This window comes from Rhinoderma darwinii (assembly GCF_050947455.1).
Source record: "Rhinoderma darwinii isolate aRhiDar2 chromosome 2 unlocalized genomic scaffold, aRhiDar2.hap1 SUPER_2_unloc_6, whole genome shotgun sequence".
NCBI lineage: Eukaryota > Metazoa > Chordata > Amphibia > Anura > Rhinodermatidae > Rhinoderma > Rhinoderma darwinii.
The window spans coordinates 785,911-811,259 of record NW_027461729.1 but is presented as its reverse complement, the minus strand read 5'-3'; the positions used below and the strand labels follow the sequence as shown (position 1 = coordinate 811,259).

General features: G+C 45.1%; 10 non-coding genes and 1 pseudogene across 10 annotated transcripts; all 11 read left to right on the top strand.

Annotated features, from left to right (window-relative positions):
• Positions 1–344: 344 nt before the first annotated feature.
• On the top strand, positions 345–521 carry LOC142681757 (U2 spliceosomal RNA; annotated as a pseudogene).
• Positions 522–1,662: 1,141 nt separating this feature from the next.
• LOC142681681 (U2 spliceosomal RNA) lies at positions 1,663–1,853 on the top strand. Its single transcript, XR_012853563.1, has one exon. It is a non-coding gene; the product is annotated as a U2 spliceosomal RNA (small nuclear RNA).
• Positions 1,854–2,980: 1,127 nt separating this feature from the next.
• On the top strand, positions 2,981–3,171 carry LOC142681501 (U2 spliceosomal RNA). The gene has a single exon (XR_012853400.1). It is a non-coding gene; the product is annotated as a U2 spliceosomal RNA (small nuclear RNA).
• A 1,130-nt stretch (positions 3,172–4,301) lies between these two features.
• LOC142681614 (U2 spliceosomal RNA) lies at positions 4,302–4,492 on the top strand. The gene has a single exon (XR_012853502.1). It is a non-coding gene; the product is annotated as a U2 spliceosomal RNA (small nuclear RNA).
• Positions 4,493–5,623: 1,131 nt separating this feature from the next.
• On the top strand, positions 5,624–5,814 carry LOC142681494 (U2 spliceosomal RNA). Its single transcript, XR_012853394.1, has one exon. It is a non-coding gene; the product is annotated as a U2 spliceosomal RNA (small nuclear RNA).
• Positions 5,815–6,949: 1,135 nt separating this feature from the next.
• Positions 6,950–7,140, top strand: LOC142681613 (U2 spliceosomal RNA). The gene has a single exon (XR_012853501.1). It is a non-coding gene; the product is annotated as a U2 spliceosomal RNA (small nuclear RNA).
• A 1,128-nt stretch (positions 7,141–8,268) lies between these two features.
• LOC142681723 (U2 spliceosomal RNA) lies at positions 8,269–8,459 on the top strand. Its single transcript, XR_012853600.1, has one exon. It is a non-coding gene; the product is annotated as a U2 spliceosomal RNA (small nuclear RNA).
• A 1,119-nt stretch (positions 8,460–9,578) lies between these two features.
• On the top strand, positions 9,579–9,769 carry LOC142681612 (U2 spliceosomal RNA). The gene has a single exon (XR_012853500.1). It is a non-coding gene; the product is annotated as a U2 spliceosomal RNA (small nuclear RNA).
• A 5,848-nt stretch (positions 9,770–15,617) lies between these two features.
• On the top strand, positions 15,618–15,808 carry LOC142681610 (U2 spliceosomal RNA). Its single transcript, XR_012853498.1, has one exon. It is a non-coding gene; the product is annotated as a U2 spliceosomal RNA (small nuclear RNA).
• A 1,127-nt stretch (positions 15,809–16,935) lies between these two features.
• Positions 16,936–17,126, top strand: LOC142681666 (U2 spliceosomal RNA). Its single transcript, XR_012853549.1, has one exon. It is a non-coding gene; the product is annotated as a U2 spliceosomal RNA (small nuclear RNA).
• A 1,270-nt stretch (positions 17,127–18,396) lies between these two features.
• On the top strand, positions 18,397–18,587 carry LOC142681609 (U2 spliceosomal RNA). Its single transcript, XR_012853497.1, has one exon. It is a non-coding gene; the product is annotated as a U2 spliceosomal RNA (small nuclear RNA).
• Positions 18,588–25,349: the final 6,762 nt, after the last annotated feature.

The window sequence follows — 25,349 nt, the reverse complement described above, 5'->3', positions numbered from 1 at the left end:
TCGTTTACCGGGGCCTGACACTTCTTCCATCCTGCCCTGTGTTTCCCCCTCTGCAGACTGACCTGGTGCAGCCGATAGCTGCTTGTGATGTTGCCGCGCGTCCGGCACAGACAGTGAGTCGGCGCCATCTTGTGACCGGCTCGTCGCAGAGAAGTAATCCGGGAGTTTTTTGGGTTCCGCTTTGACCTGTCGTCTCCTGGTCATATTCCACATCGATGTCGGCTGTATCAGGAATCTGTTCCGGTAAGTAAAACTTCCGTAGCAGGTCTTATGCCGCTGTGAGCCGTTGTAATGCTATTGCTGAAGCGGGAGAAAGTGCACTACACCGCCATTCCAGTCAGCGGCTAGCTCCGCCCCCCCGTGTAGTATCTGCTCTTATCAGTTTAATATCTGATACGTCCCCTATCTGGGGACCATATATTAAATGGATTTTTAGAACAGGGAGATGGAAATAGAGCTTGCTCTGTCCACTCCACGCATTGACCTGGTATTGCAGTATTTCCAGGACCTGTGCACCCTTTCCTTATGTGTTTACTAAAATCAGATTCCAAAAGTGCTTTTTGTGTTTGCCATTGTTTTTGTCTTTCGGATGGGATCTCCCCTTTTAATCCCATTATTTCAACACCTGTTGGACAATGCATTTGTACAGTCATGTGTGATAATGAGCTAATTTATTAAATGCAATTAATTAATACATTGCCACCTCTTGTTTTGTGTCGTCTGTGTTTCTGTGTTTCCGGCATTTCACATTGGAACAGCTCATTCACCTTCCTTGTCTTCTCTCCGCCCTCCCTCCTAGGTAGGTTAAAGAGCTGCACCTGAGCCAGCCACTGATTGATGCAGCACCATAGTCAAATAGTGGAGTGGAGTAGGGGAACAGCAAACAGCCATTAAAGCAGCCAGCCCGCCCGCCCGCCCGCCCGCCCGTCACAATGGACCTACCTGTGTACACTAGATGGATGTGATGGAATGTACTGTGGTCCCTACATTTCAAGAAGAAGTAAGAATTGCAGTTGCAACAAACCCTTGCTTGCCTACAAAGAGAGCAGCAATTTGGATTTGTTACTATGTTACCTGGAAGAATAACAAACTGTGCAAGGATGGAGGTTGTAGGAGCAAGGAGAACAAGTTGTCTGTAAAGTTGGTGGATGCCTATTTTCCATTTTGCAGTCCCTTGTCTCCCTCTTGTGGCCTCCTGGAGGCAACTAGCTGTGCAAAAAAAAGACAGCCTGGGGGCCGGCTGTTGCAGTGTTGCCCTCTCAGGCAACACTGAGTGACTGACTGAGCCGCACCGTCTTATATAAAGTTCAGACGGAACTTTGCACGTGTCATAGTGGAGACCTCAGGAGCCAGAGCCAGCTTTCTGACATCATAATGGGGCCTCAGAGATAAAAGCCTGGGCCCAGGCAGTGTTGGTCAGTGCTGCTCAGCAGGCAGCACTGGACTGGATTAAAGCTGATACAAGGTGTGAAAGGAGAAGGGGTGGCAGTGGGCATGCACTTACTGCTGCTGCTGCTGCTGCTGCTGCTGCTGCTGCCAGTGTTTGCACGGCAGGAGGGCATTTGGGCGTTGCCAGGAAGGCGTTTTTATGTTGATTCCTCCTCTTTCAGCACTGCATTGTGGTGCAAGCAAAAGAAGCAAAACGCGCGGCACGTTCGGGTTATCGCTTCTCGGCCTTTTGGCTAAGATCAAGTGTAGTATCTGTTCTTATCAGTTTAATATCTGATACGTCCCCTATCTGGGGACCATATATTAAATGGATTTTTAGAACAGGGAGATGGAAATAGAGCTTGCTCTGTCCACTCCACACATTGACCTGGTATTGCAGTATTTCCAGGACCGGTGCACCCTTTCCTTATGTGTTTACTAAAATCAGATTCCAAAAGTGCTTTTTGTGTTTGCCATTGTTTTTGTCTTTCGGATGGGATCTCCCCTTTTAATCCCATTATTTCAACACCTGTTGGACAATGCATTTGTACAGTCATGTGTGATAATGAGCTAATTTATTAAATGCAATTAATTAATACATTGCCACCTCTTGTTTTGTGTCGTCTGTGTTTCTGTGTTTCCGGCATTTCACATTGGAACAGCTCATTCACCTTCCTTGTCTTCTCTCCGCCCTCCCTCCTAGGTAGGTTAAAGAGCTGCACCTGAGCCAGCCACTGATTGATGCAGCACCATAGTCAAATAGTGGAGTGGAGTAGGGGAACAGCAAACAGCCATTAAAGCAGCCAGCCCGCCCGCCCGCCCGTCACAATGGACCTACCTGTGTACACTAGATGGATGTGATGGAATGTACTGTGGTCCCTACATTTCAAGAAGAAGTAAGAATTGCAGTTGCAACAAACCCTTGCTTGCCTACAAAGAGAGCAGCAATTTGGATTTGTTACTATGTTACCTGGAAGAATAACAAACTGTGCAAGGATGGAGGTTGTAGGAGCAAGGAGAACAAGTTGTCTGTAAAGTTGGTGGATGCCTATTTTCCATTTTGCAGTCCCTTGTCTCCCTCTTGTGGCCTCCTGGAGGCAACTAGCTGTGCAAAAAAAAGACAGCCTGGGGGCCGGCTGTTGCAGTGTTGCCCTCTCAGGCAACACGGAGTGACTGACTGAGCCGCACCGTCTTATATAAAGTTCAGACGGAACTTTGCACGTGTCATAGTGGAGACCTCAGGAGCCAGAGCCAGCTTTCTGACATCATAATGGGGCCTCAGAGATAAAAGCCTGGGCCCAGGCAGTGTTGGTCAGTGCTGCTCAGCAGGCAGCACTGGACTGGATTAAAGCTGATACAAGGTGTGAAAGGAGAAGGGGTGGCAGTGGGCATGCACTTACTGCTGCTGCTGCTGCTGCTGCTGCTGCCAGTGTTTGCACGGCAGGAGGGCATTTGGGCGTTGCCAGGAAGGCGTTTTTATGTCGATTCCTCCTCTTTCAGCACTGCATTGTGGTGCAAGCAAAAGAAGCAAAACGCGCGGCACGTTCGGGTTATCGCTTCTCGGCCTTTTGGCTAAGATCAAGTGTAGTATCTGTTCTTATCAGTTTAATATCTGATATGTCCCCTATCTGGGGACCATATATTAAATGGATTTTTAGAACAGGGAGATGGAAATAGAGCTTGCTCTGTCCACTCCACGCATTGACCTGGTATTGCAGTATTTCCAGGACCGGTGCACCCTTTCCTTATGTGTTTACTAAAATCAGATTCCAAAAGTGCTTTTTGTGTTTGCCATTGTTTTTGTCTTTCGGATGGGATCTCCCCTTTTAATCCCATTATTTCAACACCTGTTGGACAATGCATTTGTACAGTCATGTGTGATAATGAGCTAATTTATTAAATGCAATTAATTAATACATTGCCACCTCTTGTTTTGTGTCGTCTGTGTTTCTGTGTTTCCGGCATTTCACATTGGAACAGCTCATTCACCTTCCTTGTCTTCTCTCCGCCCTCCCTCCTAGGTAGGTTAAAGAGCTGCACCTGAGCCAGCCACTGATTGATGCAGCACCATAGTCAAATAGTGGAGTGGAGTAGGGGAACAGCAAACAGCCATTAAAGCAGCCAGCCCGCCCGCCCGCCCGTCACAATGGACCTACCTGTGTACACTAGATGGATGTGATGGAATGTACTGTGGTCCCTACATTTCAAGAAGAAGTAAGAATTGCAGTTGCAACAAACCCATCCTTGCCTACAAAGAGAGCAGCAATTTGGATTTGTTACTATGTTACCTGGAAGAATAACAAACTGTGCAAGGATGGAGGTTGTAGGAGCAAGGAGAACAAGTTGTCTGTAAAGTTGGTGGATGCCTATTTTCCATTTTGCAGTCCCTTGTCTCCCTCTTGTGGCCTCCTGGAGGCAACTAGCTGTGCAAAAAAAAGACAGCCTGGGGGCCGGCTGTTGCAGTGTTGCCCTCTCAGGCAACACTGAGTGACTGACTGAGCCGCACCGTCTTATATAAAGTTCAGACGGAACTTTGCACGTGTCATAGTGGAGACCTCAGGAGCCAGAGCCAGCTTTCTGACATCATAATGGGGCCTCAGAGATAAAAGCCTGGGCCCAGGCAGTGTTGGTCAGTGCTGCTCAGCAGGCAGCACTGGACTGGATTAAAGCTGATACAAGGTGTGAAAGGAGAAGGGGTGGCAGTGGGCATGCACTTACTGCTGCTGCTGCTGCTGCTGCTGCTGCTGCCAGTGTTTGCACGGCAGGAGGGCATTTGGGCGTTGCCAGGAAGGCGTTTTTATGTCGATTCCTCCTCTTTCAGCACTGCATTGTGGTGCAAGCAAAAGAAGCAAAACGCGCGGCACGTTCGGGTTATCGCTTCTCGGCCTTTTGGCTAAGATCAAGTGTAGTATCTGTTCTTATCAGTTTAATATCTGATACGTCCCCTATCTGGGGACCATATATTAAATGGATTTTTAGAACAGGGAGATGGAAATAGAGCTTGCTCTGTCCACTCCACGCATTGACCTGGTATTGCAGTATTTCCAGGACCGGTGCACCCTTTCCTTATGTGTTTACTAAAATCAGATTCCAAAAGTGCTTTTTGTGTTTGCCATTGTTTTTGTCTTTCGGATGGGATCTCCCCTTTTAATCCCATTATTTCAACACCTGTTGGACAATGCATTTGTACAGTCATGTGTGATAATGAGCTAATTTATTAAATGCAATTAATTAATACATTGCCACCTCTTGTTTTGTGTCGTCTGTGTTTCTGTGTTTCCGGCATTTCACATTGGAACAGCTCATTCACCTTCCTTGTCTTCTCTCCGCCCTCCCTCCTAGGTAGGTTAAAGAGCTGCACCTGAGCCAGCCACTGATTGATGCAGCACCATAGTCAAATAGTGGAGTGGAGTAGGGGAACAGCAAACAGCCATTAAAGCAGCCAGCCCGCCCGCCCGCCCGCCCGTCACAATGGACCTACCTGTGTACACTAGATGGATGTGATGGAATGTACTGTGGTCCCTACATTTCAAGAAGAAGTAAGAATTGCAGTTGCAACAAACCCTTGCTTGCCTACAAAGAGAGCAGCAATTTGGATTTGTTACTATGTTACCTGGAAGAATAACAAACTGTGCAAGGATGGAGGTTGTAGGAGCAAGGAGAACAAGTTGTCTGTAAAGTTGGTGGATGCCTATTTTCCATTTTGCAGTCCCTTGTCTCCCTCTTGTGGCCTCCTGGAGGCAACTAGCTGTGCAAAAAAAAGACAGCCTGGGGGCCGGCTGTTGCAGTGTTGCCCTCTCAGGCAACACTGAGTGACTGACTGAGCCGCACCGTCTTATATAAAGTTCAGACGGAACTTTGCACGTGTCATAGTGGAGACCTCAGGAGCCAGAGCCAGCTTTCTGACATCATAATGGGGCCTCAGAGATAAAAGCCTGGGCCCAGGCAGTGTTGGTCAGTGCTGCTCAGCAGGCAGCACTGGACTGGATTAAAGCTGATACAAGGTGTGAAAGGAGAAGGGGTGGCAGTGGGCATGCACTTACTGCTGCTGCTGCTGCTGCTGCTGCTGCCAGTGTTTGCACGGCAGGAGGGCATTTGGGCGTTGCCAGGAAGGCGTTTTTATGTCGATTCCTCCTCTTTCAGCACTGCATTGTGGTGCAAGCAAAAGAAGCAAAACGCGCGGCACGTTCGGGTTATCGCTTCTCGGCCTTTTGGCTAAGATCAAGTGTAGTATCTGTTCTTATCAGTTTAATATCTGATACGTCCCCTATCTGGGGACCATATATTAAATGGATTTTTAGAACAGGGAGTTGGAAATAGAGCTTGCTCTGTCCACTCCACGCATTGACCTGGTATTGCAGTATTTCCAGGTCCGGTGCACCCTTTCCTTATGTGTTTACTAAAATCAGATTCCAAAAGTGCTTTTTGTGTTTGCCATTGTTTTTGTCTTTCGGATGGGATCTCCCCTTTTAATCCCATTATTTCAACACCTGTTGGACAATGCATTTGTACAGTCATGTGTGATAATGAGCTAATTTATTAAATGCAATTAATTAATACATTGACACCTCTTGTTTTGTGTCGTCTGTGTTTCTGTGTTTCCGGCATTTCACATTGGAACAGCTCATTCACCTTCCTTGTCTTCTCTCCGCCCTCCCTCCTAGGTAGGTTAAAGAGCTGCACCTGAGCCAGCCACTGATTGATGCAGCACCATAGTCAAATAGTGGAGTGGAGTAGGGGAACAGCAAACAGCCATTAAAGCAGCCAGCCCGCCCGCCCGCCCGCCCGCCCGTCACAATGGACCTACCTGTGTACACTAGATGGATGTGATGGAATGTACTGTGGTCCCTACATTTCAAGAAGAAGTAAGAATTGCAGTTGCAACAAACCCTTGCTTGCCTACAAAGAGAGCAGCAATTTGGATTTGTTACTATGTTACCTGGAAGAATAACAAACTGTGCAAGGATGGAGGTTGTAGGAGCAAGGAGAACAAGTTGTCTGTAAAGTTGGTGGATGCCTATTTTCCATTTTGCAGTCCCTTGTCTCCCTCTTGTGGCCTCCTGGAGGCAACTAGCTGTGCAAAAAAAAGACAGCCTGGGGGCCGGCTGTTGCAGTGTTGCCCTCTCAGGCAACACTGAGTGACTGACTGAGCCGCACCGTCTTATATAAAGTTCAGACGGAACTTTGCACGTGTCATAGTGGAGACCTCAGGAGCCAGAGCCAGCTTTCTGACATCATAATGGGGCCTCAGAGATAAAAGCCTGGGCCCAGGCAGTGTTGGTCAGTGCTGCTCAGCAGGCAGCACTGGACTGGATTAAAGCTGATACAAGGTGTGAAAGGAGAAGGGGTGGCAGTGGGCATGCACTTACTGCTGCTGCTGCTGCTGCTGCTGCTGCCAGTGTTTGCACGGCAGGAGGGCATTTGGGCGTTGCCAGGAAGGCGTTTTTATGTCGATTCCTCCTCTTTCAGCACTGCATTGTGGTGCAAGCAAAAGAAGCAAAACGCGCGGCACGTTCGGGTTATCGCTTCTCGGCCTTTTGGCTAAGATCAAGTGTAGTATCTGTTCTTATCAGTTTAATATCTGATACGTCCCCTATCTGGGGACCATATATTAAATGGATTTTTAGAACAGGGAGATGGAAATAGAGCTTGCTCTGTCCACTCCACGCATTGACCTGGTATTGCAGTATTTCCAGGACCGGTGCACCCTTTCCTTATGTGTTTACTAAAATCAGATTCCAAAAGTGCTTTTTGTGTTTGCCATTGTTTTTGTCTTTCGGATGGGATCTCCCCTTTTAATCCCATTATTTCAACACCTGTTGGACAATGCATTTGTACAGTCATGTGTGATAATGAGCTAATTTATTAAATGCAATTAATTAATACATTGCCACCTCTTGTTTTGTGTCGTCTGTGTTTCTGTGTTTCCGGCATTTCACATTGGAACAGCTCATTCACCTTCCTTGTCTTCTCTCCGCCCTCCCTCCTAGGTAGGTTAAAGAGCTGCACCTGAGCCAGCCACTGATTGATGCAGCACCATAGTCAAATAGTGGAGTGGAGTAGGGGAACAGCAAACAGCCATTAAAGCAGCCAGCCCGCCCGCCCGCCCGCCCGTCACATTGGACCTACCTGTGTACACTAGATGGATGTGATGGAATGTACTGTGGTCCCTACATTTCAAGAAGAAGTAAGAATTGCAGTTGCAACAAACCCTTGCTTGCCTACAAAGAAAGCAGCAATTTGGATTTGTTACTATGTTACCTGGAAGAATAACAAACTGTGCAAGGATGGAGGTTGTAGGAGCAAGGAGAACAAGTTGTCTGTAAAGTTGGTGGATGCTTTTTTTCCATTTTGCAGTCCCTTGTCTCCCTCTTGTGGCCTCCTGGAGGCAACTAGCTGTGCAAAAAAAAGACAGCCTGGGGGCCGGCTGTTGCAGTGTTGCCCTCTCAGGCAACACTGAGTGACTGACTGAGCCGCACCGTCTTATATAAAGTTCAAACGGAACTTTGCACGTGTCATAGTGGAGACCTCAGGAGCCAGAGCCAGCTTTCTGACATCATAATGGGGCCTCAGAGATAAAAGCCTGGGCCCAGGCAGTGTTGGTCAGTGCTGCTCAGCAGGCAGCACTGGACTGGATTAAAGCTGATACAAGGTGTGAAAGGAGAAGGGGTGGCAGTGGGCATGCACTTACTGCTGCTGCTGCTGCTGCTGCTGCCAGTGTTTGCATGGCAGGAGGGCATTTGGGCGTTGCCAGGAAGGCGTTTTTATGTCGATTCCTCCTCTTTCAGCACTGCATTGTGGTGCAAGCAAAAGAAGCAAAACGCGCGGCACGTTCGGGTTATCGCTTCTCGGCCTTTTGGCTAAGATCAAGTGTAGTATCTGTTCTTATCAGTTTATTATCTGATACGTCCCCTATCTGGGGACCATATATTAAATGGATTTTTAGAACAGGGAGATGGAAATAGAGCTTGCTCTGTCCACTCCACGCATTGACCTGGTATTGCAGTATTTCCAGGACCGGTGCACCCTTTCCTTATGTGTTTACTAAAATCAGATTCCAAAAGTGCTTTTTGTGTTTGCCATTGTTTTTGTCTTTCGGATGGGATCTCCCCTTTTAATCCCATTATTTCAACACCTGTTGGACAATGCATTTGTACAGTCATGTGTGATAATGAGCTAATTTATTAAATGCAATTAATTAATACATTGCCACCTCTTGTTTTGTGTCGTCTGTGTTTCTGTGTTTCCGGCATTTCACATTGGAACAGCTCATTCACCTTCCTTGTCTTCTCTCCGCCCTCCCTCCTAGGTAGGTTAAAGAGCTGCACCTGAGCCAGCCACTGATTGATGCAGCACCATAGTCAAATAGTGGAGTGGAGTAGGGGAACAGCAAACAGCCATTAAAGCAGCCAGCCCGCCCGTCACAATGGACCTACCTGTGTACACTAGATGGATGTGATGGAATGTACTGTGGTCCCTACATTTCAAGAAGAAGTAAGAATTGCAGTTGCAACAAACCCTTGCTTGCCTACAAAGAGAGCAGCAATTTGGATTTGTTACTATGTTACCTGGAAGAATAACAAACTGTGCAAGGATGGAGGTTGTAGGAGCAAGGAGAACAAGTTGTCTGTAAAGTTGGTGGATGCCTATTTTCCATTTTGCAGTCCCTTGTCTCCCTCTTGTGGCCTCCTGGAGGCAACTAGCTGTGCAAAAAAAAGACAGCCTGGGGGCTGGCTGTTGCAGTGTTGCCCTCTCAGGCAACACTGAGTGACTGACTGAGCCGCACCGTCTTATATAAAGTTCAGACGGAACTTTGCACGTGTCATAGTGGAGACCTCAGGAGCCAGAGCCAGCTTTCTGACATCATAATGGGGCCTCAGAGATAAAAGCCTGGGCCCAGGCAGTGTTGGTCAGTGCTGCTCAGCAGGCAGCACTGGACTGGATTAAAGCTGATACAAGGTGTGAAAAGAGAAGGGGTGGCAGTGGGCATGCACTTACTGCTGCTGCTGCTGCTGCTGCTGCTGCCAGTGTTTGCACGGCAGGAGGGCATTTGGGCGTTGCCAGGAAGGCGTTTTTATGTTGATTCCTCCTCTTTCAGCACTGCATTGTGGTGCAAGCAAAAGAAGCAAAACGCGCGGCACGTTCGGGTTATCGCTTCTCGGCCTTTTGGCTAAGATCAAGTGTAGTATCTGTTCTTATCAGTTTAATATCTGATACGTCCCCTATCTGGGGACCATATATTAAATGGATTTTTAGAACAGGGAGATGGAAATAGAGCTTGCTCTGTCCACTCCACGCATTGACCTGGTATTGCAGTATTTCCAGGACCGGTGCACCCTTTCCTTATGTGTTTACTAAAATCAGATTCCAAAAGTGCTTTTTGTGTTTGCCATTGTTTTTGTCTTTCGGATGGGATCTCCCCTTTTAATCCCATTATTTCAACACCTGTTGGACAATGCATTTGTACAGTCATGTGTGATAATGAGCTAATTTATTAAATGCAATTAATTAATACATTGCCACCTCTTGTTTTGTGTCGTCTGTGTTTCTGTGTTTCCGGCATTTCACATTGGAACAGCTCATTCACCTTCCTTGTCTTCTCTCCGCCCTCCCTCCTAGGTAGGTTAACCCCTTCCCTCTTTAGCCACTTTTGACCTTCCTGACAGAGCCTCATTTTTCAAATCTGACATGTTTCACTTTATGTGGTAATAACGTCGAAATGCTTTCACCTATCCGGGCGATTCTGAGATTGTTTTCTCGTGACACATTGGACTTTAAGATAGTGGTAAAATTTGGTCGATACATTCAGTATTTAATTGTGAAAAACACGAAAATATAGTGAAAAATTGCAAAAATTAGCATTTTTCTCAATTTAAATGTATCTGCTTGTAAGACAGGCAGTAATACCACACAAAATTGTTGCTAATTAACATCCCCATATGTCTACTTTAGATTGGCATCGTTTTTTGAACATCCTTTTATTTTTCTATGACCTCACAAGGCTTAGAACTTTAGCAGCAATTTCTCACATTTTCAAGAAAATTTCAAAAGGCTATTTTTACAGGGGCCAGTTCAGTTGTGAAGTGGTTTTGAGGGCCTTATATATTAGAAACCCCCAAAAAGTCACCCCATTTTAAAAACTTCACCCCTCAAAGTATTCAAAACAGCATTTAGAAAATGTCTTAACCCTTTACACATTTCACAGGAATTAACGCAAAGTAGAGGTGAAATTTACAAATTTCATATTTTTTTGCAGAAATAAATTTTTAATACAATTTTTTTTATAACACAGAAGGTTTTACCAGAGAAATGCAACTCAATATTGGTTGCCCAGTTTCAGCAGTTTTAGGAAATATCCCACATGTGGTCCTAGTGTGCTACTGGCCTGAAGCACCGGCCTCAGAAGCAAAGGAGCACCTAGTGGATTTTGGGGCCTTATTTTTGTTAGAATATATTTTAGGCACCATGTCAGGTTTGAAGGGCTCTTGCGGTGCCAAAACAGTGAAAATCCCCCAAAAGTGACCCCATCTGGGAAACTAGACACCTCAAGGAAATTATCTAGGGGTGTAGTGAGCATTTTGACCGCACAGGTTTTTTACAGAAATTATTGGAAGTAGGCCGTGAAAATTAAAATCAACATTTCTTCAAAGAAAATGTAGGTTTAGCGATTTTTTTTCTCATTTCCACAAGGACTAAAGGAGAAAAAGCATCGCAAAATTTGTAAAGCAATTTCTCCCGAGTAAAACACTACCCCACATGTGGTAATAAATGGATATTTGGACACACGGCAGGGCTTAGAAGGGAAAGAGCGCCATTTGGCTTTTGGAGTCCACATTTAGCAGGAATGGTTTGCGGAGGCCATGTCACATTTACGAAGCCCCTGAGGGGACAAAACAGTGGAAACCCCCCACAAGTGACCCCATTTCGGAAACTACACCCATTGAGGAAATTATCTAGGGGTATAGTGAGCGATTTGACCCCACAGTTTTTTTGCAGAAAATATTGGAAGTAGGCCCTGAAAATAATAATCTACATTTTTTCAAAAAAAATCTAGGTTTAGCTAATTTTTTCTCATTTCCAGAAGGACTGAAGGAGAAAAAGCACCACAAAATTTGTAAAGCAATTTCTCCCGAGTAAAACAATACCCCACATGTGGTAATAAACGGCTGTTTGGACACACGGCAGGGCTTAGAAGGGAAACAGCACTATTTGGCTTTTTGAGATCACATTTAGCAGGAATGGTTTGCGGAGGCCAGGTCACATTTGCAAAGCCCCTGAGGGGACAAAACAATGAAAACGCCCAAAAAGGGACTCCATTTAGGAAACTACACCTCTTGAGGAATTCATCTAGGGGTGTAGTGAGCATTTTGACCCCACAGACGTTTCATAGAATTTATTAGAATTAGGCAGTGAAAATAAAAACAGTCCTTTTTCTTCAATAAGACGTAGCTTTAGCGCAAATTTTTTCATTTTCTCAACAAATAAAGGAAAAAAAGAACCCAAAATTTGTAAAGCAATTTCTCCCGAGTACGGCAATACCCCATATGTGGTCATAAACTGCTGTTTGGGCAAACGGCAGGGCTCAGAAGGAAAGGACCGCCATTTGGAGTGCAGATGTTGCTGGATTGGTTTCTGGGCGCCTGTGGGCCCAAAACAGTGGAAACCCCCCAGAAGTGACCCCATTTTGGAAACGACACCCCTCAATGCATTTACCAAGGGGTGTAGTAAGCATTTTAACCCTGCAGGTGTTTTGTAGAAATTAGTGTTCACTCGATGTTGCAGAGTGAAAATGGGATTTTCTTCCATAGATATGCCAATATGTGGTGCCCGGCTTGTGCCACCATAACAAGACAGCCCTCTAATTATTATGCGGTGTTTCCCGGTTTTAGAAACACCCTACATGTGGCCCTAATCTTTTGCCTGGACATATGACAGGGCTCAGGAGTGAAGAGTACCATGCGGAGTGGAGGCCTAATTTGGCGATTTGCAAAGTATTGGTTCACAACTGCAGAGGCTCAGATGTGAAATAATAAAAAGAAACCCCTGAGAAGTGACCCCATTATGGAAACTGCACCCCTCAAGGCATTTATTAAGAGGTGTAGTGAGCATTTTCACCCCACAGGTCTTTTCCATAAATGAATGCACTGCGGATGGTGCAAATTAAAAATTTATATTTTTCCCTAGATATGCCATTCAGTGGCAAATATGTCGTGCCCAGCTTATGACACTGGAGACACACACCCCAAAAATTGTTAAAAGGGTTCTCCCGGGTATGACGATGCCATATATGTTGAAGGAAACTGCTGTTTGGGCACGCTGTAGGGTTCAGAGCCGAGGGAGCACCATTTGGCTTTTGGAGAGCGGATTTTGCTTGGTACTATATTTGTTTGAGTATTGCTGGTGTTTTATAATGTGGGGGTACATGTAAGCCGGGCGGAGTATATAAGGGGCATAGTCAGGTGGTATGAAAAAAAATTAATAATCCATAGATGTGTGTTACGCTGTGAAGCAATCCTTTCCGCACAGGCCAATGTCGCACTGATAAATGGTGTAATTTCTTATCCCGCTTTTGGTCCACACTCTGCACCTTTGCAGTTTGGGGAATTTTGCTGGGAAAGTGTTGTCCTGGTATAATACGGGCACCGTCGCTTCCAGCGGATATGTTTGGGCCCTCCCTTTCCTGGTTCCCTAATTTTAGGTCCTTGATAAATCGCCTCTTCAAACAGAAGAAATGTTCCCCTCGGGCACAACTGCATATTTTTTTATTTCCTGACTTATTGGAGCCATAACTAATTTTATTTTTCATAGACGTAGCGGTATGAGGGCTGGTTTGTTGCGGGACGAGCTGTAGTTATTATTGGTACCATTTTGGGGTACATATGACTTTTTGATCACCTTTTATCCTATTTTTTGGGATGCCAGGTAAACAAAAAAATGCAATTCTGGCACAGCTTTTTTCGGTTTTTTTATACAGCGTTCACCATGCGTTATAAATTACATGTTAACTTTATTCTGCGGGTCAGTACGATTCCGGCGATACCTAATTTATAGCATTTTTTTATGTTTTACAACTTTTTTCACAATAAAATTACTTTTGTAAAAAGAATGTATTTTTTTTCTGTCGCAAAGTTGTGAGAACCATAAAGTTTTAATTTTTTTGTCGACGGAGGTGTATGAGGGCTTGTTTTTTGCGGGACGAGCTATAGTTTTTATAGGTACCATTTTTGGATACGTGCGACTTTTTGATCACTTTTTATTCTAATATTTGTAGGGCAAAGTGACTAAAAAACAGAAACTCTGGTAACGTTTTTTACGTTTTTTTTACGCTGTTCACCGCGTGCAATAAATAATACAATATTTTGATACCTCAGGTCGTTACGGTCGTGGCGATAGCAAATACATATGGTTTATTATTATTTTTCAATAATAAAGGACTTGATAAGAGTAAAAGGGGGATTGTGTTTTATTTGATTACTTGAAACTTTTATTGTTTTCAAACTTCTATTTTTTGCACTTTTTTTTACACTTTTTTATACTTTTTTTACACTTTTCTTCAAGTCCCACTAGGGGACTTGAAGGTCCAACGGTCAGATATTTTTTTTTCTAATACATTGCACTACCTATGTAGTGCAATGTATTAGATCTGTCAGTCATTCACTGACAGCAAGCCGATTAGGCTTCGCCTCCCGGCGGGGCCTAATAGGCTTCCGTAATGGCAGAGCAGGAGACCATTGTGTCTCCTGTTGCCATAACAGCAGTCGCCAGTCCCGATTGCCTGTCAGGGCTGGCGATCTGCTAGTAACCGCTACGATGCAGCAATCGCTTTCGATTGCTGCATCGAAGGGGTTAATGGCAGGGATCGGAGCTAGCTCCGGTTCCTGCCGTTACAGGTGGATGTCAGCTGTACAGTACAGCTGACATCCACCGCTGATGACGCCGGATCAGCTCCTGACCCGGCGCCATCTTGCCGGTAGCTACGGAAGCCGATCAGGCTCCGCCGCCGGGCGGATCTTGACCGGCTTCGGTGCTAGGCAGACCGGGAGGCAAGTATTAGGCCTCCGGTTGCCATTGCAGCCACCGGAACCCCGGCAATTTCATTGCTGGGGCTCCGATGAGCTGCAAACACCTTAAGTGCAGCGATCGCGTTTGAGCGCTGCACTTAAGGGGTTAATGGCGGGGATCGAAGCTAATTTCGGTCCCCGCCGTTACAGTCGGATGTCAGCTGTAAGATACAGCTGAGATCCGGTGATGATGGCACCGACTCAGTTTCTGAGCCGGTGCCAAACATTTGACGTACATGTACGGCATTTTGCGGGAAGTCAATGCTTTCCATGACGTACATGTACGTCAAATGTCGGGAAGGGGTTAAAGAGCTGCACCTGAGCCAGCCACTGATTGATGCAGCACCATAGTCAAATAGTGGAGTGGAGTAGGGGAACAGCAAACAGCCATTAAAGCAGCCAGCCCGCCCGTCACAATGGACCTACCTGTGTACACTAGATGGATGTGATGGAACGTACTGTGGTCCCTACATTTCAAGAAGAAGTAAGAATTGCAGTTGCAACAAACCCTTGCTTGCCTACAAAGAGAGCAGCAATTTGGATTTGTTACTATGTTACCTGGAAGAATAACAAACTGTGCAAGGATGGAGGTTGTAGGAGCAAGGAGAACAAGTTGTCTGTAAAGTTGGTGGATGCCTATTTTCCATTTTGCAGTCCCTTGTCTCCCTCTTGTGGCCTCCTGGAGGCAAATAGCTGTGCAAAAAAAAGACAGCCTGGGGGCCGGCTGTTGCAGTGTTGCCCTCTCAGGCAACACTGAGTGACTGACTGAGCCGCACCGTCTTATATAAAGTTCAGACGGAACTTTGCACGTGTCATAGTGGAGACCTCAGGAGCCAGAGCCAGCTTTCTGATATCATAATGGGGCCTCAGAGATAAAAGCCTGGGCCCAGGCAGTGTTGGTCAGTGCTGCTCAGCAGGCAGCACTGGACTGGATTAAAGCTGATACAAGGTGTGAAAGGAGAAGGGGTGGCAGTGGGCATGCACTTACTGCTGCTGCTGCTGCCAGTGTTTGCACGGCAGGAGGGCATTTGGGCGTTGCCAGGAAGGCGTTTTTATGTCGATTCCTCCTCTTTCAGCACTGCATTGTGGTGCAAGCAAAAGAAGCAAAACGCGCGGCACGTTCGGGTTATCGCTTCTCGGCCTTTTGGCTAAGATCAAGTGTAGTATCTGTTCTTATCAGTTTAATATCTGATACGTCCCCTATCTGGGGACCATATATTAAATGGATTTTTAGAACAGGGAGATGGAAATAGAGCTTGCTCTGTCCACTCCACGCATTGACCTGGTATTGCAGTATTTCCAGGACCGGTGCACCCTTTCCTTATGTGTTTACTAAAATCAGATTCCAAAAGTGCTTTTTGTGTTTGCCATTGTTTTTGTCTTTCGGATGGGATCTCCCCTTTTAATCCCATTATTTCAACACCTGTTGGACAATGCATTTGTACAGTCATGTGTGATAATGAGCTAATTTATTAAATGCAATTAATTAATACATTGCCACCTCTTGTTTTGTGTCGTCTGTGTTTCTGTGTTTCCGGCATTTCACATTGGAACAGCTCATTCACCTTCCTTGTCTTCTCTCCGCCCTCCCTCCTAGGTAGGTTAAAGAGCTGCACCTGAGCCAGCCACTGATTGATGCAGCACCATAGTCAAATAGTGGAGTGGAGTAGGGGAACAGCAAACAGCCATTAAAGCAGCCAGCCCGCCCGCCCGCCCGTCACAATGGACCTACCTGTGTACACTAGATGGATGTGATGGAATGTACTGTGGTCCCTACATTTCAAGAAGAAGTAAGAATTGCAGTTGCAACAAACCCATCCTTGCCTACAAAGAGAGCAGCAATTTGGATTTGTTACTATGTTACCTGGAAGAATAACAAACTGTGCAAGGATGGAGGTTGTAGGAGCAAGGAGAACAAGTTGTCTGTAAAGTTGGTGGATGCCTATTTTCCATTTTGCAGTCCCTTGTCTCCCTCTTGTGGCCTCCTGGAGGCAACTAGCTGTGCAAAAAAAAGACAGCCTGGGGGCCGGCTGTTGCAGTGTTGCCCTCTCAGGCAACACTGAGTGACTGACTGAGCCGCACCGTCTTATATAAAGTTCAGACGGAACTTTGCACGTGTCATAGTGGAGACCTCAGGAGCCAGAGCCAGCTTTCTGACATCATAATGGGGCCTCAGAGATAAAAGCCTGGGCCCAGGCAGTGTTGGTCAGTGCTGCTCAGCAGGCAGCACTGGACTGGATTAAAGCTGATACAAGGTGTGAAAGGAGAAGGGGTGGCAGTGGGCATGCACTTACTGCTGCTGCTGCTGCTGCTGCTGCTGCCAGTGTTTGCACGGCAGGAGGGCATTTGGGCGTTGCCAGGAAGGCGTTTTTATGTCGATTCCTCCTCTTTCAGCACTGCATTGTGGTGCAAGCAAAAGAAGCAAAACGCGCGGCACGTTCGGGTTATCGCTTCTCGGCCTTTTGGCTAAGATCAAGTGTAGTATCTGTTCTTATCAGTTTAATATCTGATACGTCCCCTATCTGGGGACCATATATTAAATGGATTTTTAGAACAGGGAGATGGAAATAGAGCTTGCTCTGTCCATTCCACGCATTGACCTGGTATTGCAGTATTTCCAGGACCGGTGCACCCTTTCCTTATGTGTTTACTAAAATCAGATTCCAAAAGTGCTTTTTGTGTTTGCCATTGTTTTTGTCTTTCGGATGGGATCTCCCCTTTTAATCCCATTATTTCAACACCTGTTGGACAATGCATTTGTACAGTCATGTGTGATAATGAGCTAATTTATTAAATGCAATTAATTAATACATTGCCACCTCTTGTTTTGTGTCGTCTGTGTTTCTGTGTTTCCGGCATTTCACATTGGAACAGCTCATTCACCTTCCTTGTCTTCTCTCCGCCCTCCCTCCTAGGTAGGTTAAAGAGCTGCACCTGAGCCAGCCACTGATTGATGCAGCACCATAGTCAAATAGTGGAGTGGAGTAGGGGAACAGCAAACAGCCATTAAAGCAGCCAGCCCGCCCGCCCGCCCGCCCGTCACAATGGACCTACCTGTGTACACTAGATGGATGTGATGGAATGTACTGTGGTCCCTACATTTCAAGAAGAAGTAAGAATTGCAGTTGCAACAAACCCTTGCTTGCCTACAAAGAGAGCAGCAATTTGGATTTGTTACTATGTTACCTGGAAGAATAACAAACTGTGCAAGGATGGAGGTTGTAGGAGCAAGGAGAACAAGTTGTCTGTAAAGTTGGTGGATGCCTATTTTCCATTTTGCAGTCCCTTGTCTCCCTCTTGTGGCCTCCTGGAGGCAACTAGCTGTGCAAAAAAAAGACAGCCTGGGGGCCGGCTGTTGCAGTGTTGCCCTCTCAGGCAACACTGAGTGACTGACTGAGCCGCACCGTCTTATATAAAGTTCAGACGGAACTTTGCACGTGTCATAGTGGAGACCTCAGGAGCCAGAGCCAGCTTTCTGACATCATAATGGGGCCTCAGAGATAAAAGCCTGGGCCCAGGCAGTGTTGGTCAGTGCTGCTCAGCAGGCAGCACTGGACTGGATTAAAGCTGATACAAGGTGTGAAAGGAGAAGGGGTGGCAGTGGGCATGCACTTACTGCTGCTGCTGCTGCTGCTGCCAGTGTTTGCACGGCAGGAGGGCATTTGGGCGTTGCCAGGAAGGCGTTTTTATGTCGATTCCTCCTCTTTCAGCACTGCATTGTGGTGCAAGCAAAAGAAGCAAATCCTGTCTTGCTTCCTCTCCGGCCTTTATTCACCTCCCGCTTAGTAGCTGTGAGTGTGTGTGAGCCTGCAGGGCCCCATGGAATTGCCTAGGAGTAGGCTGAATCGCTGCAAGGGGTGAACAGCAGTATTGGGCAGGCTCGGTCAACGCGCGGCCCGTTCGGGTTATCGCTTCTCGGCCTTTTGGCTAAGATCAAGTGTAGTATCTGTTCTTATCAGTTTAATATCTGATACGTCCCCTATCTGGGGACCATATATTAAATGGATTTTTAGAACAGGGAGATGGAAATAGAGCTTGCTCTGTCCACTCCACGCATTGACCTGGTATTGCAGTATTTCCAGGACCGGTGCACCCTTTCCTTATGTGTTTACTAAAATCAGATTCCAAAAGTGCTTTTTGTGTTTGCCATTGTTTTTGTCTTTCGGATGGGATCTCCCCTTTTAATCCCATTATTTCAACACCTGTTGGACAATGCATTTGTACAGTCATGTGTGATAATGAGCTAATTTATTAAATGCAATTAATTAATACATTGCCACCTCTTGTTTTGTGTCGTCTGTGTTTCTGTGTTTCCGGCATTTCACATTGGAACAGCTCATTCACCTTCCTTGTCTTCTCTCCGCCCTCCCTCCTAGGTAGGTTAAAGAGCTGCACCTGAGCCAGCCACTGATTGATGCAGCACCATAGTCAAATAGTGGAGTGGAGTAGGGGAACAGCAAACAGCCATTAAAGCAGCCAGCCCGCCCGCCCGCCCGTCACAATGGACCTACCTGTGTACACTAGATGGATGTGATGGAATGTACTGTGGTCCCTACATTTCAAGAAGAAGTAAGAATTGCAGTTGCAACAAACCCTTGCTTGCCTACAAAGAGAGCAGCAATTTGGATTTGTTACTATGTTACCTGGAAGAATAACAAACTGTGCAAGGATGGAGGGTGTAGGAGCAAGGAGAACAAGTTGTCTGTAAAGTTGGTGGATGCCTATTTTCCATTTTGCAGTCCCTTGTCTCCCTCTTGTGGCCTCCTGGAGGCAACTAGCTGTGCAAAAAAAAGACAGCCTGGGGGCCGGCTGTTGCAGTGTTGCCCTCTCAGGCAACACTGAGTGACTGACTGAGCCGCACCGTCTTATATAAAGTTCAGACGGAACTTTGCACGTGTCATAGTGGAGACCTCAGGAGCCAGAGCCAGCTTTCTGACATCATAATGGGGCCTCAGAGATAAAAGCCTGGGCCCAGGCAGTGTTGGTCAGTGCTGCTCAGCAGGCAGCACTGGACTGGATTAAAGCTGATACAAGGTGTGAAAGGAGAAGGGGTGGCAGTGTTCGGGTACTAATCAGTCTCAACCGGCAGGGATAATACGCTGAGTTCGTACGAAAGGAATCACACCACACAGAGTCTGGTACAAAGCTCCTCACTCAGCATCAGGCGTCACTGATTTATTTATTAGACACATTTGTTCTATATATCCCCTTTCTCCTGGGGGTGGGTACATGTTATCACACTTTTATAAAAGCACGTATCACTGTAAGCCTCTTGATACTTGTGTCATCCATGGATAGGTTCACCCTTATCTGGTCCTTTAGATATGTCTTCCTAGTTCATAGTTCGTTCATACCAGGAAGTGACTTGTTATTTTATTAGTGCGTAGTCCCTGTTCAGGGGCCATCTTGCCACGTATACTTATCTAATCCTATTACTATTGCTTCATCACAATTATGTACACAACTCTATAGTCTATATTTTATTAAAGAAAGAAAATTATTATAAACATTAACTTCTGTCCACTCCATCCTTCACAGTCCCCCCTTTTATCATTATTTTCTTCATTTCTTAACCTAAGTGTGTCCGTGCTCTGGGAAAGGGGAGTAAAAGGATTTTTTCACCAGTTTGAGACGAGCCTCCCCTATTAGGAGACCCCCCTTTGTAGCTGGACTTAAAGAGTCGGTGCACACCCTACACTATCTATTCATCTTCAGAACAATAGTCTCGATAAAGGGTGGTTGTTTTCATGGATGGAGTTGGTAAAAGTCCTTCAATTTCTGAAGAAAACATAAAAGTGGGAGTTACTTCAGTTATAGTTTTAGTCATTAATTTCTTTATACATGGTAATACACAACAAGCAATAACTGCGAAAAGCACTAGAAAAATTAAGATTACAATCCCAATTTGGGCCAGAATTTTCTGCCATCCGGTTAACCATGAGAAATACTGATCCCATGGGTCTGTGAAACCTGAATTTCGTTTTAATTCCTCGGATAAAGAAACAATCTGTTTGATTGCCATGGTTACTTTGCCGTTTGGTCCTGTGTTATCTGGAATAAAAGTACAACAGGTAGTACCTATCATGGCACAAACGCCTCCTTTTTCTGCTAGTATCATATCAAGGGCCATACGATTCTGGAAAGTCATAGTAGATGTGGGTCCTAACTGGTCAGCTAGACCTTGTAAAGCGTCCCTAGTATAGTTAACAAACCGTTGCTGGTTGTAATAGATATAATTTATCCAATCTACATTTTTGTTAGCTGTGATCATAGGGATTAATGATTCAAATCAAGCTGCTACCTGATCCCGGGCCTTGAATTCATCTGGGACCCCCCTTGGGACTCCTATAGCATCTATATACACATGGGGGTCAAAACTTCCTTTCAGATCTCTTTTTTTCCCTTGTAAATATGTGACTATTTTGAGAGATGGTCTCTTGGGTTTCTAACTGTATACCATTCCATACTCCTAAATATCTCTTAAAATTGTTATCAAGAATACAAAATATCTTCTATTTCTTATTTGGCTATTATTCATACATAATATCATCCCATCAGTCTCTTTTATTACAATCGTAGAGTTGAGCCTCTCCTTGTTGAATCTTTCATAAGTCTTATTTATCATTTCGTTTCTATTTTTACTGGTTGTATATTTCTGTCGATACTGTAAATCTGGTTCATAACAACAAAACCACAGTCCCAGTCTCTTCTTGTATGCTAATGTTGGCTGTTTTGTCTATGTGAAGGTACACAGTCCCTCCATGTGGCCCTTTTTTCCAAGTCCCTTCGGTTGTAGTCACATTTGTAGTATAACACGGGGCATTGGCCTTACAGGTGTAGTTACCCTGCTTTCTATCCACTGTGGCATTCGCCCACCCTGTCCTGAACTGTTCCAGTGATTCTGTACTGATTACGTGTACAGGAGTAGCAGTTCTGCCTTTTTGTATAAGAGCACACGCAACAACCGCCGCAACAACCGCAAAGATCTTCATTCTTCTGGCTGAAGAACCTTTTTACAATGACTGGCGTGAATCCAGCTTGCCTTTCCTTCGAGCTTCACTGAGGTGCTTGTAACGAGTAGGACTTGAAAAGGACCATCAAATCTTGGGTCTAGACTTTTCCTCACGTGTCTTTTAACAACGACCCAATCTGCTGGTTCTAGCTCATACGTCAACTGAATCAGGACCTGGAATGGAAGCAAATACTTGTGCATGCACCTTGGTCAATTGTTTGTCAAGCGTTGATACATAATCTGTTAGTCTACCATACTGCATTTGGAGCACCTGTGGAAAATAACATCCTAATCTGGGAGCCGACCCAAATAAGATCTCATATGGGCTGAGACCTGTTCTTTTTGTGGGCGTGTATCTTACTGAGAACAAGGCTAATGGTAGACACTCGGTCCATGGTTTCCCGTTTTCTACCATTGCTTTTTGGATTTTCAATTTGAGAGTCCCATTTAATCTCTCAACCTTCCCACTGCTCTGTGGATGGTATGGTGTATGTAGGGCTTGACTTATGCCTAGAGCTGACAACACATGGTTCATGATTTCACCCGTAAAATGAGTTCCTCTGTCGCTCTCGATCATCTCTGGAACTCCATATCTGCACACCACCTCGTTGATCAGTTTCTTTGCTGTGGCTACGGCTGTAGCTTTGGTTACTGGAAAAGCTTCTGGCCATCCTGAAAAGAGATCAATACAAACAAGCACATACTCCTAGGTACCAACTTTGGGTAGTTGAATATAGTCTATCTGCAGTCTCTGGAACGGATATATAGGTCTGGGTGTGTGCTTCTGTGGTACTTTTACAGTTCTTCCAATATTATGTGTTGCACAGATCATGCATCCTTGTGTAAAACTGCTGGCCATCACACTAAACCCTGGGGCATACCACACCTTGTTTACCAAGTCCATCATTGCCGTTTTTTATTGGTGTGTCTCTCCATGTGTTATCTGGGCCATCATTGGGAACATTGTCTTAGGCAGGCACAGTTTATTCTGGCATTGCCAGAGGCCATCTTTCCGTAGCGTTGCTCCTTGGGCCGTCCACTTGTCTTTTTCTTCTTTTGCTGCTGGTCCTTGAAGTTTTTGCCGTAGTTTCGGGCTTACAGCTGGTCTTGTTTCCTCTGGATCTTTTATCTGACATACGGCTGCTAACACGGGTAGCTTCTGTGCTGCTTGCTTTTGCGGCTTGGTCTGCCAAAGCATTTCCTTTTGTCTCTGGTGAACTCACCTTGGTGTGAGCTTTTAATGTTTACTACTGCTACTTCGAGAGTCAGTGTATATATTTGCTGTCTTTCCTTCTGCATGTTGGCATGCTGCTGCCAGGGCCTTAAGCTCCGCTTCTTGTGCTGAGCGGGACGCTGGTAAGGAGGCTGCTTCTAGGACTACATCTTCGGTGGTTACTGCATATCCTGTAAGAAAAGATCCTTCTACACAATACCTTGAACCATCCACAAAGAGTATTAGGTCTGGGTTTTGGAGTGGGGTATCTTTCACATGTGCAAAGCCCACTGTTTCCTGGGCCATAAGGGCAATACAATCATGTTCATCAGTTTCAGACAAAAATTGTGACCATACTTTACCTACGTCTTCTCCCCCCTTGCTCCAAAGGCAGTAAGGTAGCTGGGTTCAATGTAGTACAGCGGTGTAAAGTAACCTGCTCAGGAAGAAGAAGCGCACAGATTAATCTCAAATGTCTTGCAGTGGACAAATGCTTAGGTTGTACTTGAGTTAGAATAGCAGTAATATATATATCATGTGGTGGAAATGCCAGGACCAAATCTGAGGCCTTGTTTAACATTGAATTTACAGCAATGATAGCTCTCACACATGATGGGGAACCTCGGGCCACAGGGTCTAGTCTAGCTGAATAATATACTATCGGGCTCTGCTGTGGTCCATGACTTTGTGTGAGAACCGCAGTGTCATGTCCATTTTGTTCAGTACAGTACAAAGTATATGCTTGCGTAGAGGTACTCCATGGATTGGTGTCACAAGCCGCTACCAAACACAACTCCTCCTCATTCAGCTGATAATCCAGAATACTTTGAGAATCTCACTTTTATCAGGTTCTGCAAATACTTGATTAATACAAAAACAAATAAAAATAAAACATTCCCAAAAACTTTACATCAAAATAACAATGTCCAGACAAGTTTTGTTTTGCCTTCTCCCTCATCTAAATCCATAAAAACTCGTGTGAGTGACGTCACATCGCCTCCTGTGTAACTTTGCTGGAGGGGGATGGTCTCTTACACATAAACCAAAATTGTACCTGATCAGTTCCTTCACCCTTCCCCCCTTTGTGGACTCTGCGAGAGTGATGTAGCAGAGTTCAAAACAACATCTCAACATAACACTAATTTAACCCCCTGTAATGTACAACAGCCTGAAACAAAAATGACTTTTTCCTGACAAACATGTTATCTTTACAATGACATAACTCATGTGTGAAATCAAAAACAAAACAATTGTAGTTAGTTATTCAATAAAACAGAAAATATTATCTCTGATAACATTAATTACTGCAAACCAATAAACAGTATATAAAAATAGGGAACGGTGGGGGGCACATACATTTTCAAACCCCCGTGTCTCACAGTATCTGTAGTTTAATACATCTGAATTATCAAAACACATGAAATCTGATCACATCATAACACATAAATATCGTAACTTTTATAACCAACAGCGCTTGCGCAAAAGAGAAGAAATGTATTTCGGTTTGTAGACATTACTGATATATATATCTCTCAGCAGTGCATATTGAGATCCCTCTGTCTCATCAGCCCTGCAGACTGCACCCAGTCAGCCCCCCTCCTCCTCCTCCCAAACACAGCACACTACAGGGGAGGGAGGGAGGTCACGCACTCACAGCTTGCAACTTCTCACAGCTTCTCACAATCTTAACACTTTCAATGCCGGCAAAACAACATACGTATCTGCAATCATTTATCACACCATTGTATAGGAATTATCTACGTTAATGTTTAACAGTACAATATGACGGCCACCATCTCTATATTATGATGACGTGTTGTTTCATCAGTGAACTAGACTGGAACTTCTGTAAATAGAAAAAACACTACAAATGACAAAATTAACAAGGTGATTATTTCATACTGATTTGGTTGGGCCGGGCGTGGCCACATCCTACGGAGGGGGCTTATAAAATCCACCTTCTTGTGTGAGTACCGGATATAACGGAACAACAGGTTTAGGTGTACCAAGATGGCCTCCTGGGGCGGGGAGTGGTGCCGAAGGCGTGGCATATATGGGAGGATCGGGGCGTGGAAAGTGACATGATACACAATATTCAACTTGGGGCGGGTTCTGTTAACCACAACTGGGACACTCCCACGAAGTTAGAATTCCACCGTCGCCATTATAGGGCGGTGGCTGGACACGTTCTTTGTAATACACATATTTGATGATTTTACCCTTTCTGTCTCGTATTTCTTGCTCAGTAAACTTGTCTTTAGTTATGGCTATGGCTGTTCTTTGCCAAGCTAATGCTTCATCTAACTTTCCTTCGTCACTTAATCTTCCCTTGTTTTCCCTAAGAGCTGCAGCCCATTCTTCCATCTATAAATATGCCACATATGTGCATAACTTTCTCACTATTTTCTACATTCTTCTTGCCTGTCTCTTTTTTTTTTTTTAAACACATTAAACATACTGTTCTATATTTAACACCGTCCTGAGAATGAAACCTTATTCTCGATGTTTCTGAACACAAAACACAATTTTTTTTTATATTTTTTTTTTTTTTTTTTAAACACAATTATAACTGACTGTCTGTCTCTGTCGTCTTAATGGTATCAACCTATACCCTGCGACCAATTAAATTAAATTA